Here is a 17,394-nt window from a genome sequence, read left to right as displayed (position 1 = left end):
TAAAAAAAATCACGTGTATAATCACTTATTCGGTACGGAGGGGTTACTTCGGCGATATAAAGTCGACCGGAAGTTGACGAAAAGGGAGAGAAAAAAGTAGAGAAAGAAAAAAGATCGTCGAAATAAGGTGGGTCACCTTTGATCTGTGTTACGTGATAATATGCATATTGAGCGAAAGGAAGAAAGGAAGAAAGAAAGAAAGAAAAAACGCGACTGAACAAGCATTACCGAACCTCACGATTTCACTTTTCCTCATTCTTATTCATTTCCCTTCTTTTTTTTTTTTTTTTTTTATTCTCCTTTATTTTCTTTTTAATCACAGAAATTAGGTAGGTTAGGTACTAAAGATCGGCTATCTTTTCGTCACTCCGACTCAACATCCGGCGCAATGATAATACCAATTTTTATGGATGTATAGATTTATACCTGGGTGCACGTGTAATCTGTGTTTTTTTTTTTTGGTTTTGTTACAAATTAACTCCGATTGTTCAAAAACGGAAGAAGAAAAAAATAAAAGATAAGAGACGATAAGATAACGTCAATTGTGAGCAGACAAAAAAGAAAAAGTCCGAGTTACATTTTACGAAAATTTCTTCAAGGTCTTTACACAGTACACATACATTTGTCGAAACGTGTCCTGCTGCAGTGTCGCGCACGCGTCACGATTAATTAATTCCTTGCAAAGTTTCGATTAATGTCATAAACATCAAAAAAAAAAAAAAAAAAATAGCAGAGAAACCCGAGAAAGAAGAAAGGTCCGATCGGTTAAAAATAGGTAGTCGTTTTTCCCCCTCATAAATTAAAATTGCGATTGAATATTTATAGAAAAATGTCTGATAACCGTAAAAAAGAAGCATACAGTCTAGCGATTGTTTGTGGTAAATTTATGTCGTGTAACCGGTGACAAAATTTTTTTTTTTTTAACACACGTACAATACGTACACCCATGTAAAAGTAGGTGTACCTATACACACGTCTTTTTTTTGGATTTGAAAAAAATCTTTTTCCACTAATTTTTGTTGGCGACGATTACCGATGTGTCACGTTATTGTATAGGCGTACGTAGTACATGCGTGTGCACCTGACGAGCGAGGACATTGTATCGAATGAAATTGATGTGCATGAAAAGAAGACAGAAATAATTATTGCGACAAGACGGAGTCTCGATCTATCACCTCCTCGACAATGATAAACCGCATGTGCACAGATAAAATCGTGCATATTATCTGAATATACCGCATTACGCACGTAGACGTATGAGTGACACATAAATGCATACCGCAACGCGAGTTAGGGAAAAAAAAAAAAAAAGGAAAAAGAAAAAAGGTCGCGGTTATTAGGTGGGTACACGTTATCCGTCTATTAATACATATTTTCGTTCGGTTTTAATAAAATCGGTGTCGACGTATCGATCGATAAACAAGATAGGTAATTAAATGTGTATATATGTAATAATTATTATCACGCATGAGGTATGCAATTAGTTGTGATGATAAAAAGAAAAAATGTAAAGTAATAAAACGAATAAAAAGTAATGTGAAACTTCAACTGAACATCGAGTGGCATTATTTTATTCGATTTTTTCTCACCGCACTACACGGTAAAAGTGCTGCACGTTAACCGTAGTGTATCTATAAATTTAGTTGTCATCGCGTATGATGATATTACATATATGTGAAAAATTGCACGCGAAGATGTATATATATATAGATTTACGTGTGTTTACGTATAATATCAACTCGATGCTGCGGTGGTCATTTATAAACATGTAACTCTTTTAATACACACGTGTGATGCGGACGAGTATATGTACTCGACACGGTAATAAATACGAATCAATGAAATATCCACACATCATCTGAAGCACGTGTTATATATTTAAACAAACATTGACAGCGGGATGTTTTAAAATTAGGTTCGTGTCATAGGTAGCGTAAACACATAGGTACGTACATACATATATACGTATGTAAATACATGAAACACCCCTGTCCTTGAAATATCGATTACAGTTGCGCATACCCTTATGTAAAAATTTTTTTCAAAACGTACTAAAAATGCGAATCGACGATGGTTGAAATTTTGCCTTTGGGAAAAAACAATGATCCAAAAAAACGTTCACTGGGTACATTTTTCGAAATTTTTTTCATTTCGTTTGGCTTTCGAATGCTCTACGGTAATTCCGATAAATACCAAGGAACGTATACGTGTATAGGTATACGTGTATCTACGGATCAAGTTTCATAGACGAATGGTTTGCGTGTCAGGAATTCCTCGCTAACGGCACTCGTTTAAAAGTTGAGATCGTTCGCCGGTTCGTTCGTTCATTCGTTTCTTACACGTCATCGGAATAGACCAGAAACAAAAGTATATATAGCAGGAATATTAACAAGATCTATACCCACATACCACTCAATTCCGCTAGTCACCGTATATCATATTCATGCATACACGGAGCGCGAGAGGCGGCAGAAATTCTCCTCGATTTAAAACTCTTACTCGCGTTTCTTCTACGGTTCTCACTTTTTTTTCATCTCTTTTTTTTTTTTCTCTTCTTCCTGATTAAATAAATATAGAAAATGGCACGTAGATTTTTACCGTATAGTACAATTGAGCGACTACGTGTAGGTATGTGTACCGTGTGAAAAAATAGAGAAAGAGACGTATGGAAAAAAAAGACTGAATGAACGAAACGATGAATGAAAATTACGATGAACGGTCGAGGCGATGGAGCTGGATAAAAATAGTGAGGAACAAATGGATTGAGGATGATGATTTTTAATACGTTGGAATGGATCGGTAGGAGGGGATCATCGCGATATGAATTTATACGCGAGTAGGTGGCGAACCATCGTCAATCATTTTTTTTCGCGAAAATAATCAAACCGTTTTATACCGGATGTGACTAAATATTAATATCGATTAGGGCGATCGGTCAAAGTCGGGGATTTTATATCGCGGATACATTACCAGAGATTCATCGTGGCGGCACTTAAAAATAAATTCGGTACCTCGCGCCGTTCGACGTCGCAAAGTCAAGTACGGTGGTACACGCCGCTGAGGTCCGACAAATTTCCTCGTCAAACTCCAAGCGGTCGCATGTTATATGCAATCGGTTTTAATTCAATCTGACTACAAGGAATCACAAGGAACGCGACAAGATGACCAACGTACGTCGCACACACGTCGTCGTCGCTCGCCTACCCTGACCTACATTTTAGCGGCAATCTCGACCCTCTCCTCGTATTTTTTTTTTTTTTTTTTCCCTCCCATCATCCTGATTCTCTAAGCCCCTTGAAAGCACACCGTCAACGCGTAGATATTTGGCTGCTCGGACCACGTCGATCTGTATAGTGATATAAACGCGGCGCGATTTTTGTCTTTTTCATTCTAGTGTTTCACTGTCTTTTCCTTCTTTTTTTTTTAATGGCGAATTTATAGGGGGAAGAAATCCTCATCGCACTTCACTTTTCTATCCTGATTCTAGCATTGAAAGTAGAAAACGAAATTTTAGGGTACTCGATCCGCATAGGTTAATTAAATTCCCCGTTATGTATGATAATCTTACAATTCGGAGTCTCACGATCGGTAGATTAAGAACTCGCCCAGTTCCCAGGCGAGACGGGATATATATCCGACAATGAGCTGTGTATGTCGCAAGAACAATATAAAAAAGAGACTCCTTTTTTATCATCCTAATTTTCTTCTTGATTAATTTTATAAAATAATTCATTTTCGAATCTCCACTAAATAAATAAAATATCTCGTCGCAGTTGAATACCTCGTCTAAATTTACGGTCTAAAATTACGCTTACAGTCGTTCTCCTCGTCAGAAGAAAAATGGATGAAAGATTCTTCCGTTTCTTTTTTTCTCTAATTTCTGTATCATTACCTAATTGAAATAAATTCAGGAGATATGATTTCTTTTTTCCTTTTTCTGCAAATAATACGGCAAATCGAGTTTCAATTTATTATCGTATACATTTTCCGCCCTCCTTCGCTCCTCCTTCACTCCGTTATACGTATTGTATTTATCTCTTTTCACTCTCCTCTGTTTTGAGACAATTAAATTTATCGGTTCGTTGAGTCCGTTATCAATAATTCAGGTGTGCATTTTTCCGTTAACAAATAAACAGGATTCGATAATTATTCATACATAGGTTGTGTACGTGTGTACGTTGTATGCATATCCGAATGTCAATTGAACGGAAACTACAACAGGTGTACATGAATTGCTAATACCGTACATAAGATGACATTACTTTGGAATATTTCTACAGACTTTCCCCCCCGCCCCAATTTTCGAATCAATTATTTGTCCAATGAACCGAAATTAGCAATACGATGCGGATATAATGTAGAATTGACAGGTACGTATTCCGCTTCGCGAACTTAATAATAATCCTAATAATAAATACACAAGTTTTTCATCGCCTGGATCGACGAGGAGCGGTGAAATCTGCGCGTTACGAAACAACGAAATTCACGAAACCGAGGTAATGAAAATGAAATTTAATTATCATTTTTTCATACGTACATTGAAATCTCTCCAACGTATCTGAGAAAATTTCGACGGTAAATTCGTTAAGTACGTTAAACCGTCACGTGACAGTTTCAATTATTTATTCGCGCTGATGTAAAACGTTATTTATTTCTTTTATTTTTCAACTCTTACCATTGCATATATACATATATATTTCACATTAATATCGTATACACACAACGACGTGTGAACTGCAAAGTAATGAGTTAAAGAAGCAAAAAGAAGAAAAAAAAAAAAAACTTTCAGTGTCATAACTCGATGGTTTTATTTCCACGTTTCATAACGATAAAAATTTTATACATCAACTAAGAAAAAAGTGAAAAAAGCAAGGAAACGAAATGCTAAAAATTGCAAAAAGTCGTCGAGTTTCCTACACCGAGTTATACATCCAATTTGATGTGAATTAGTTTCCCTCGATAGAAAATCTCCGTGTAATTATGAAAATTCCGTAGCATTATAATAATATCAGTTACAAGCACGACAGGAATGCTAAGTATAATCCTTACGAAGAGCGACCGACTGACGTTATACAGAGGAGATATGCATGTTAAACGTACGTTCGACGAATACGTGCAGCGTGTACGTACGTTATATACATACACATTTGTCGGTACACACGTACAATACCTCGTGCAATGTCATCGACTATTACAATATATGTACACGGTGTACAGAGTAGGGTATACCATATACTATACGCGTGCATTATTTTGTACCGCGGAAAATTGGTGTTCTCTGGTTGGCAGCTGCTACTTGGCGGCTAGTTAGTTATTGAATCGACTCGAGTTACTTGGCCACTGAATTGCCCGTACAGCGCGGAGAGGTGCCGTACGCGAAGTCGCGTAGCTATTTTCAGAACGTGAAGGTTGCGGAGCGAAGAACGAACCGTACGTACGTACAGCCTAGCGTCGCTCACACATCTTTTTTTCCATCTCAGTTTCTCCATCTCTCTCCATCTCTCTCTCTCTCTCTCTTTCTCTCTCTCGATTACACACACGTTGCACACCTCGTTTCACCGTAAAACTCCACCGACTAGCGACGCGACGCCGCTACCGCTGCTGCTGCCGCTGCTGCTGTTAACGCGACTCGCTATCATCGCACTCGTACGTTTTTATACGTGTGACGTACTACACAGATCCTAAAATCGTGCGAACCGCGCACGTTCCAGTTAATAATAATCGTGTACGGACATCGGATTTCGTACTACACTGCACGGAAATATAAAGCGAATCAAATGCCGTTGGAAAATTGAACGCGATGCGCGATATGATCGTAGAAAAATAGACGAGTGTAAACGAATCTGGAATCCGGAGAGAGAGGAGAAGAATTTAATTGCCCCGGTAAAGAATCGATGACCGAGCGGATGATTTTTTAATTATTTTGTTTTTTTTATCAGGTCGCAAAGGGTTTCCACGTTCCACGACTCAAGGGTTGACTTTTGAAGGCGGAAAACTCGACTATCGCACGTGATACACACGTACACCCTGTATATACCGATAATATCACGTGGGTCGTTGGCCTCTTTGGACGATGACTAACGCGATCTACCTATGTAACACATAACATCGCAACCCAATATCTAACATATATATATATACAATTTCGCGAGATGAATCGTCCGGTTATATTTACACCCATTGGAAATAATTCGGAATGGGAATGTCCACCGCGACAATTCGTCGCTGATGCTCAAGTTGCAACGATAACAAACCACGCATGCACCCATATTAACGTCACCGAATTTCCTCATCATTCACTCGCCTTATTTTCCACTTTTTTACCAACCCCCTCGCGTACACGAATATGCCTTACATACCGTCATATGAATATCAAATTCGGGGGGTGCGAAGGAGTTTGGAAAAATCTTTCCTTCGTTTTATCAACCCGGCGATTTTTTTTTTTTTTTTGCACCGTAACCCGTAGGTGGCTTTCGGGGTGATACGAGGTATACGCGCGGTGCGTATGTATCGGAGATAAAATTAATCAACTGTTAATTACAAAGTAGTCGCCGAGCGCGTCGTTGCTACGGCCAAGTGTGTGCTTTGTACGCATAGGTATATACGTGTATGTATACGCGTGTACGCGCGTATCTGATGTGTGTAAAAGGCTCAATGGCTGCCGCGGCTAGACTTCTCGTTCGTACGGAGCGTGAACTTGACATTCCCCTCTATCACGTTATATACGTGAGGAGAGAGAACGGGAGGAAATAGAAAAAAAAAAATGAAGTTTAAAAAAGAAACTAAAAAAAAAAAAAAGGCCGCGGCGAGCGAACTGAAAAACGATACGACGTATCCTAGAGCTCGCTCGTCGGTTTCACATACACACCGTGCTATCCAAATGCATATACATACAGACTGGTGGAAATTATTATTATTCGTTTTTTTCGTTTTTTGGGCATTTGAGGCATTTTATGATACGACATTAATTCGATTACTGTCGATTTGAGCGATTCGCGGTAATAAGAAGAACGAAGAATAAGAGAGCGAATTATATACATCAACGGGAAAAGATTTACGTTCTGCAAACCCCCCCCCCCCCCCCCATCCGCCCCCTGTGAGTTTGACGAATCTATATAACGAGGATTATAATAAAGCTAATAATAATAATTGGATTAAAATTGAATCAGAGAAGACGTCGCGCGACTGACTTTTAACGGAAAACTCGCGCGCTCGCGAAGCGGAGATATAAAGTTTATTTCCGGGTAGAGTGTAGGTGTACGCGTCACTCTTTGAAAAGTTTTACCGAATCGTTTTCCATATACATACGTATACGTATATACGTATACATAAAGTAGATTCTCTTCGGAGTTTCGCAGTGCGAAAATTTCAGGGTATGATACAGTTTTCGAAAAAAAAAAAGAGAGAAGAAAATACTCGTTCCCGCACCCTTATATTCCTGTATAGCTCACATCCATTTATTACCGACGTTTGGATCTACGCTATAAAAGATTTATCACAGTAACAAAAAAAAAAAAAAAAAGAAAAACCAAATCTTATATAGATAAAAGAAGAATAAAACGCACCCCTCTCGACGATGAATGCATGACGTTTCTATATACCTGTACACGTATATAACGACGTGAGAAAAACATCCAAATTTTTCAAGGAATATACGAGATATATATACCGATGAATGAAATTTTTCGAAATTACATATAATTGTTTATTTACGTCTACAGATTCATGGTCGTAGAGCGTCTCGTCGATTCCATGTATACATGAGTCGCCATTTTCTATATACTTCGTAAACATATTTAACAAAACATTTGTGGACGAGCGTATATTATACCGTACACGCCAAAATTATAATTTTGTGTACTCCATGACGAATTAAACGGACGACAAAAATTATTATTCCTAATTTATGGAAAACGTTTTTTTCATTCTTCATAACTATATATCACACAGCGTGCGTATATCATTTTAATAAATACCCACCTAACACCGGAAGTAATTTGAGTCAAGAGATTCTCAAATTATATCGTACCATATATTTGCGTGTGGAAGAGACAAGGGGAAAAAAAAAAAAAAATTCAAATTTGTTGAAAGAAAAATGAGAAAATCAGGCCAAGTATCAGGTCGCAGATAATGCGTATGCGATACTTCGTCTCATCGTAAAATCATAATGCATACAAAATGAAAGAGTAAAAAAAATCATACAATATAATATCGTCGAAATAAAAACAACGTTGTAACCACGCATTAGAATACCAATAGGAATATGTAATTAATCACCAGGTATATATACGATACAGACGTAACGCCATGTGATATCGCCTACATGTTCGTATACGTATACAGTGCATGATGTATAATACATATTCGGTGTTCGAATTTATAAAGCACGCGTGGTATATACGCGAGATAATGTTTATTCGTTTTGTTATTCTACCTTATCTTATTTATTCGTTCATCTTATTTTCGTGTTGTTGTTTTTCCCTTTAGTCTTTTTCGAAAACTTTAACGAACAGCATGGGCATCCGAGTGTAGCGGCCATTTTTAAATGAAATCTTGGCTTCGACGTAGTCTCAACGTGTGTGTGTAAATGTGATACGTAAGGTATATACGTGCATCGTCGCGTGTACAACACATCGATATGGCGGCGCGAGTCGCGCGTAGTGAAATGGCGGTCGAATCGCGCTGTCAGTGTTATGTAACGCGAGGAGAGACGAAACGCAAAACACAACGGTGCAGCGATGTCGATGCATTTGATATAAAAAAAAATAGAGAGAGAGAGACGAAGAAGAGGGGAAAAGGGAGAATATCGGTAGGAGTCGAGGAGACGAGAGGCTGACAAAGATGAAGGTGGGGTGGGGGGGGGGGGGGATTGTTTGAATCGTCCTCGGTGGTTATCAGCGTCGCGGGGACTAGGCTTGTACGCGATAAGGTGGAGGAGAAAAAGGTAAAAGGAGGAATCGCCGCGAGAGAGGGGGAAAAAAAAATAAGGGAATGCAAACGACCAAGTACGTCATAAAATAAAAGGGAGTAGACATCGGAGAGAATCGAGCAAACAGTTGCCGAGAGATAATAAAACTTGCGGCTCGTTCTGACCTCTGATGGCCCCCTTGACTCGAACGTCTGACGTCACCGAAATGCCCAAGCTGACGAAGAAACTTTTTTCAACTTTTCTTACCGCGCGTAATACATACGTACAAATTTTTACAGATTTTCAATCACCGTGTCAACTGCATTTCATGTAACGACGATTTCGTGGGAATAATTTCAAGGAGAAAAATGAAGGGAGAAGAGAAATAAGTTATCCCATAGAGATGAAGACTTACCGAAAAGTTAACAGGGCGCAACCTATGTGCGTCCTCGATTAACGGGTTGTTTGTAATTATCCAAATAGTATAATCCTTGGTTCGAATTTGCCGTATAACACTCGTGCAGATGAAGATCAAAAATCACGTTTATATTATATTCGCACTCGATTAGAAAAATTTTCATCATATTTTCGACGAAAATTATCATAAAACCAACAACTCAACATCGATATATATATATATGTATATAACAAATTTTATTAATATTATTTTTATTATTGTCGAAGCAAACGAACAAACATTCGTCGTATATATATATATATCTTCACTTTTATTTCATTATATCCACTGTCTCACTTTCGTATATATAATTATTATCATCGTTTTACGTCGTTATAGGAACGTTTTATACGTCGAATAACAAATTAACTTCCTTGTACCGCACACGATTCTGTAACCATGATATTTTTTTTTATATCATTATTAATATTATTACTTATTGTATCGCCCTAACAACATTCCTATCCATTTTACCGAGACACAATTGAATTTAATTTTTCTCGTTCACACGCATTTCCCCTGATAATGCGTATGAATTTTTCAAATATTAAAAAATTAAAGAAAGAAAGAAAAAAAAAACTCCTGACTCGACAACAATATTACACGACGATAATTTCATCGCACGAACGCGGATCCAACTGTCTCAATAAAAACGATAACGACACACGTTGACCACGACGTCGACGATGAAGATATATTCAATAAGTTACACGTTTATATACGGCGATAATGTGAACAAATGGATATTGAGAACCGAAAGAATAACAAGAAATAACGAAAGACGAAAGCGTGTTTCGTTGGAGGATATGTCAGATGTGATAATTTCTTCGCTTCTATTCGTTACGGGACATCGTGCATTCCGCTCACTGGTTTATTTGATCTCAGGATTATATTTGTGTATAATTGAGTCCTGAAGTTGAGATACAGTGAACGATAAATCGTACGAGCGATATGGCGACACTCGATACGATAATAGTCTCGTAGAGATACGATAGGGTAGGCAGAGGCATAGATACACGCGACCGAATGAAGATAAGGTAAAGACAGAACGCGATTATATGCGCATTTCACTGTAGATTATCATACGATATGATGTAGAAACGGATTCGAAAAACAAAGAAAAAAAAAAAACTAACGAATTTTGAAGAAGAAAAAACGAAAACGGAGATCGAAAGTGTAGAGAGTCTAATTTCGCTTCGCGAAAATCGCTGTCGCGTAATCTAATTCGACACGAAAATTTCGATCAAGTTTTTTTCGCACGTCAAAGCGTTCGCTTTATACGCCTCTGCGACGTCACTACGTGTTCGATACGAGCTTTTTAAAAACAAAAAAAAAAAAAAAAAAAAAAAAGGGGGAAAAAAGAAACATCCGATTTGTACGTTCATCAAGATTAGATATGTATATACCTATGGAAATAAAGCTATACACGGGCATACGCGTGTAATACTTCCCACGTCATTGGAGGTAATATGTGGAATTTAGATAAAAATTCGCCGAATCTAAACGACAAGCCGAAAAAGTCTAGAAGATTCGTCGTATGCGGAGAAAAATTTCCCGTTGACCTAGCAGCGGCGGAGTCGTTGATTGCGCGATATTATCATCGTCGTCGTCGTCGTCGTCGTCGTCGTCGTAGTCGTGGTCGTTAGATATGATATCTATTTGTGGAATTAGAATATGATCGCGCAAGTATGTTATATCAATTTATTGTAACGCTGATACGAAATGTCAACCGCGGTATACATAATGATAATAAATATATAAACTCGAGTCGGTATAAAAATTAAAAAGAGCAATCTAGTTTGTTATTTCTAAAAATATTGAATAATATTCGAAAGCCAACTGGCCGCGTATCCCGGCGTCTGTTCTTCGGTTCATAAAATACCAAAATGGCGGCGCGTTAAACCGTCACGCATATTATGCTAGAAGGCCGTGTTTCGGACATCTCGGTATCTCGATTCTGAAAAATTGTATCCCAGGAAAATTAGGGTACTTTGAATATGAAGAAGAGTGAAAACAAAGAAACCACGTTCAGGAATGAAAAGTGAAGAGAATTAACGCGGAGAAAACGGAGACAAAGAAACGGAACAGTGAGAAGGATGATTCGAAGATCGGTGACAAGGGAGAAAACAACAACATCCGCGACCGATGTAGAGAGAGAGAGAGAGAGAGAGAGAGAGAGAGAGAGAGAAAGAAATAGTGAAAAAAGGGGGCGGGGCGCGCGAACCTTTGATTTCACGGTAAACAACGCGTTTCGCAATGAGAGAAGAACAATGTCAGCTGATAAATGGTTACGTACGTCAAAGTTGTCTGTAAATGAAAGAAAAAACATAAATTCGTCGAAGAAAGATGCGTAGAAGCGACAACGAATATAGGAAATAAAAAGAAGATGAAATACCGGGCGGGATAAATTAAAGATCGAAAAGGGGCAGAATCTCTGGGTCCGTCACGTACGTCCAAAGTGGTCTTCGGGGTCCTCTGACGTCATTGAGTTGGGTCTCCACCGTGGGGGGAGGGGGCGGAGACAGAAGAATCTACGATAACCAATGAGGTGAGAGGAAATTCCCCCGAGATAAAATGAGAATGATGAAAAATAAGAGTGGATTAAATGTCGAACAGAATCACAAGTAGGAGAGAAAGAAGAAAGAGAGAAGAACAACAAAAAAAGTAATAATCATCGACGGAATCAGAGAGAGAGAGAGAGAGAGAGAGAGAGAGTGAATCTGTACGACTCTACGAATAAGAAATAAATAACAGGACGGTTTAAAAAATCGTAGAATTGGAAATCTCCCTTTCCATGACCATCTCTTCCCTCCTCCCCCCCCCCCCCCTCCGACTTCCTTTCTCACTCCCACCCCAACGAGATCCCGTTTCGGAGAAGGACCACGACCTACCGTCACTATTATACACGGTGATGTCGGTGCACACTGTATATAAATCCGTCGCGATTCTTCTCCTTTTTTTTTTCTATCCTTTGATTCTCGGTTATTATATCTCAACCAACACCGACATAACGATACAAAGATACCATTGCACACGCGAACGATGATATTATACGCAAAATTTTGTTTAAAAATTATTATTTTTTCCTTTGCTTCCGTTACGATGTCACAACGTTTGTTAAAACTTCACTTGCTCGAACGATTCGATTGGTAAATGAAAGTTTTAGTCGGCGACCATTCGATTATTATTGTTATTATTATTATTATTATTCATTAACCATTGTACACGTAATAAGTTAATGTTATGATATATCTATACGTGGTACAGGTGCCGATTGGTTTACGTAAAGTCATCGCGATTTGTTTATTTTTTTTTCTATTAATTGTAAAATATATATTTGTTATTAAAAGAAGGGAAAAAACCACAATGAAACGATAATAACTAGGATAAAAATTGATAACACGTAGTTATAAATATTTGTGTGAACAACGAGAATAAATAAATAAAATAAATAAATATTACTATAAAAAAAGAAGAGGAAACGAAAAATATAACCGATTAAGAACCATCAACTTTGTGTTAACCGATGATGAATATATGTTTACGAACAACGTCGTTCGATTATTATATATTTATAACAATAAACCAGCGCCCGGTGTCCGTCTAGTTGGCGATCGGACTCAACACTGCGTATTTTGCCGCGATGTACTAAGATGGCGTTTCGGTCGAGCACACTATGATACACATAGATGTGGAGAGGTGTATATCCGACGTAGAGGCATCGGCATCAGCACCAGCACCAGCGGCAGCGGCAGCGGCAGCAGAACACAAGCGCGCGCGCACGAAACGTACACAAATACGAATCTTAAAATCCCGATTCTCCCCAACATCATCAAACCGGTGGCAAAAGCGCCGCGGTGAACACACAACACTAGATAGAAGAAGAGAAGAGTAGAGAAGAGAGTGCCGCACACGATGGATGAAATCGTTGGATCGCGCGCATGCCGCCGCCACCACCACCACCACCGACACCCGTCCCGACTGACTAGCATACCTCGTGTTCGTGGCACCAACACGGATTCCCATCGCGACCGACGTAGAGCGAGAGACGATGAAAATACTAGAAAATTTAACGGGGTGGAGCGAAGCGTGTGCGGGGGATGAAAAGAGACGGAAACGTTCGCGACGCAGAGGGGCGCGCGGGGGTGACGGAGGAGGGTGGGAGGGAGGGAAAACGGAGAGCGCGCCCACACAACGACGCGCGACGTCGCGACGACGAGAAACGCGCGCGCTGATAACGTCCTCTTTCTCTCTCGCTCTTTACATTTGTGTGTATATAGATCCTGCTACATCAACCCCTCTTTTTCTCTCTCTCTCTCTCTCGCTCTTTATTAATCGCTCTCTTTCCGATACCTCCTCCCTAGTACGAGGCGCACGGTGCAGATGTCACCGGAGTACGGCGAACGTAGAAAGAGGAGAGGAGGACGTTCGTTGCCGTCCGTCGAGGATGGCCGCAGGCACGCGCCCTAGCGCCATCTTCTCTTCATTAGGCAGTGCGTCGCACCCGCTCTATATTTCTGTCCCTCTCTTCTTCCATCTCTTCTCGCAACCCCGCGGGCCGTGCCGACGACCCGAATCATACCGCCGTCAACGATCCTCGGGTGAAAAAGAAAAAGAAGAAAAAAAAGGGGGGGAGGGGGGAACACGAGCGCGGATTCACTTTTGTTAGTTTGTTATTTTGCCATTTTTCTTTCAACCGTTACGGTACTTATAACTCGTCAAATGAATTTCTCGTTACATACTTCGATTCACTTTTTCTCTCTTTTCTTAGTTCCCTCTTTTCTTCACCCTTTCCTCCTTATTTTCCGATTCATTTATTTGTCAAATGATTAAGTTTCCATCCCTATCCACCCCCCCCCCCCCCCCACCCCCTATTTTCTAAGAGTTCGCCAAAACTCTTCTACGAAAACCGGATACGATGATTAGGCGCAGCGATGACTCATTTGCTCGTCGCACGTTTGTATTTCCCATACCACCAGATTCCGCTAATCGAAAACTTCCTTTTTTTTTTTTCCAACGCAAAATTTCCAAATAGTCAGAACAGATGGGTGTGACTGTGCAATCTAGTTGTACATACGGAAAATTATCTACGTCTCAAAATACTTTGCATAAATTATATACCTATATCACTTGTGCAGCGAACTATGAGCAATTGGCATCATGCATTTATATGCCTTGGTACTTGTACACCAATGACTCACGGACACCGGTATACCTCAACCTATCGGTGATGAACAACTTGACCTAGAAAATCTTCTACGCATATAACATTCGAAGAACATACGCAATTAACGGTGTGGAAAACTATTTTTCTTCCCTTTACTTATGAAAATCGTATAGAAAATGAAAAATAACGATTTAACAAAAAAAAAACCGATCCCCTTCAATTCGAAGGTATATTTCTGATACGAATGGAAGAAATTCTAGAGCACATGCTATATCCGTACACAAGAGTATTCCTAGAATACTGGAAATAGTATATATAGGAGAATGGGAGAATATGAGAAAAAGAAGAAGGAGAAGAAGAAGAAGAAGAAGCAACTAATGATTATATATATCGCCAAGCCAATTTGGGGGTTTTCCAGAATTTCGCGAGGTCCTCTCGTATACCACCCCACGACCCTCGTATAAGGTATATAATAACTGATGTCCGTCGAGTACAGACGGTTGAATCCAGTTATGATGTATGAGCTCGCGTAAAATGCTTCGTGATGAACCGGCCCAACCAACCCCTGGAATTACGGGTTTCCATGGGAAAGGAAAGGGGCGATTTTAATTTAAATTGAAATGAATTCAAAATAAAGTTTAATGAGAAGATTTCGTGGAATTCCACATTTGAAACGTTACACCCCTTAGCGTAAATCCTTTTCATACATCCATTAAAATCCGGAAGTAAAATCGTAAATGAAAAAACAAAAAAGAAAAACCGTGTCCAAAATTTGGATTTTATGTAAAATTATACGCAACCCTGTGTAATTAGAATTTTTTCGTTCTTCCATACGCATGTGTAGGGAATCGAATAATGATTTATTTGTAACAATCTAATGGTATAGCACGTACGCCAATGTATATCGCAGCAACAGCGGCAGTAAAATTTACCTTTTCGAAAGTAGGTAGGTAGGTAGGTAGGTAGGTAGGTGGGTACGACTAATTTACCTCGCGCCATTAAATTGCTCATCTCCGCGCATCGTTTTACAATATGCATAGTATACTGCAGTGGTACATATATACACGCAAGTACATATGTACAAACCCATGTACCTACATCCGGATCGAGTTCACCTGCTGCATGTACACGCGTCCACATAAAATAGATGAACAAAAAAAAAAATATAGAGAAATAACAAATCAAAAAGGAACGAATAAAAATTGTCGCAAGTCCAATTTGGATTTTATGTTACAGATTGATCGAAACTTTCGATGATGAAATTGGAGAAGAATAAGAAAAAGGTGAAAAAGGATAAATCGAGAAAGAAGAAAAGAAAGAGTCCGAAGAAAATGACCAAGCTGCAGCGAACGTAGATGTATGCAATTCGTACTCGAGTGGGAAAATAAAACAACCGCGGTGCGGACTAAGGATAATAGAGGAACACGAGTAAAGTACATATATATCCTCGCGTGTACACGGTGTACGTATATATCAAGAAAGGAACCAAGCTGGGTTTCCCTGAGTGACCAATAAAAAATTATTATATCCAACGATAACTCCGTAGCCACTTCCTAAAGTCAGGGTAACGACTGACTCGACCCGCCTATAAACCTGACCAAAACCAACCTGACCCGACCCAACTTGAACCAAATAACAAGTATATATCCATAGATACGAATATATCTATAGTTACAGAGCGGAATTCGGAGGGACAAAAACTAACTATTCACTGAAATTCCTTTCTTCGCGATTGGTTTACTCCTCTGGCGACACCCCACCAATTTGAACAATTTTACATTTCGGTGATAATTTCAGTTGGTTTTTTTTGTGTTTTTTTCTTGTCGACAGATGACAGATGTTGTACCGAAGGAACATCGAGGAGAATGATTTTTCTTTTTCTTTACCCTGGTCTAAAACGGGATATTTACTTGAAAGATATACCGGAAGTCCCTTTTCGTTTCTTACGGAAAGAACCGGAGTGCTCGAGATATGGGTACCCTACGTCTTATCGATCGAAGTCAAACCCGTCGTTGGCGTATACGTATAAATTCTCCGCAACATATAACGTACAAAAACCTACATGCGGTATACCTATACGTGTGTACAACAGCGTTAGAATTATCGAAAAGGTCGTCGTCGTCGCGAACCCTCCCTCTGATGCTTAATTACGTGTACGACAAGAGGGTTGAAAATAATACGCTGTGGGTTACCTGCGTTCTGTATGTTCATTGGTTTTCGCTTTCGTTTATCTTTGACAACCAACGTTCCTTCATCCGCTAATAATCAATTAATTCATTCATTTATTTCCATTCGTTCGTTTCGCGGTATCAAGAGGGTCGTCGTGTGGATATTTCACGTGATTACGTGTTCCACGCATGTTCGAATATCGCCAGGCAATTTGGCCGGGCGCTTGATCAATGGAAAACTAATAAAAATTGAAAAAAACATCACGATAAAACTATCAACCCTCGACGATATCGACCACATACACTCAACAACAAGTTCGTTTTGTTTCTCTGTTCAACTATTTTCATTTTTCAACGATTTTCACATCGATCACTCACCGCACAACAACCCCGTACCTTACATCCCCGTGTGTCACAGAACTACGACCGTTTTTTTTTATTCTTCTTCTTTTTCGCACGATTATCTTCTAGGATGAAAAGTGATGGCCCCGGCGCGTACGAAACGTGAGATAAAAATGAGGCGTCGCGCGACGTACTATAGGCCAACAACTGCACGAGGACAAAGTGTGCATGGTTTTACTACAAGTTTTTCTCTGTTACCAGGCAAAGACATGGTTGTGCCGTTGAAATAATTCCAACGAAACAACCAACCGGTTGGCCTGCAACTAAACGGTTTTTCTTTCTCCCTCTCTCT

At 39.3% G+C, this 17,394-nt stretch overlaps 1 protein-coding gene across 3 annotated transcripts in view; it reads right to left on the bottom strand.

Moving 5' to 3' along the window:
- Nucleotides 1–17,394, bottom strand: part of LOC105683349 (AF4/FMR2 family member lilli) — a 157,054-nt gene that overhangs the window by 96,223 nt on the left and 43,437 nt on the right. The window contains exons 1-2 of one of the 3 annotated variants that reach the window (XM_048655385.1): nt 12,257–13,165; nt 9,324–9,756 (exon numbers count right to left, since the gene is read on the bottom strand). The exons of the other annotated variants lie outside the window; for them this stretch is intronic. The gene's annotated coding sequence lies outside the window, so the exon portion shown is untranslated. Of the gene's footprint in view, nt 1–9,323; nt 9,757–12,256; nt 13,166–17,394 lie in introns of those variants that run through there. 3 annotated transcript variants of the gene reach the window in all.

This window comes from Athalia rosae, chromosome 5, assembly GCF_917208135.1.
Source record: "Athalia rosae chromosome 5, iyAthRosa1.1, whole genome shotgun sequence".
Lineage (NCBI taxonomy): Eukaryota > Metazoa > Arthropoda > Insecta > Hymenoptera > Athaliidae > Athalia > Athalia rosae.
The sequence above is the reverse complement of the archived record's forward strand: the minus strand, read 5'-3'. Positions and strand labels throughout refer to the sequence as shown.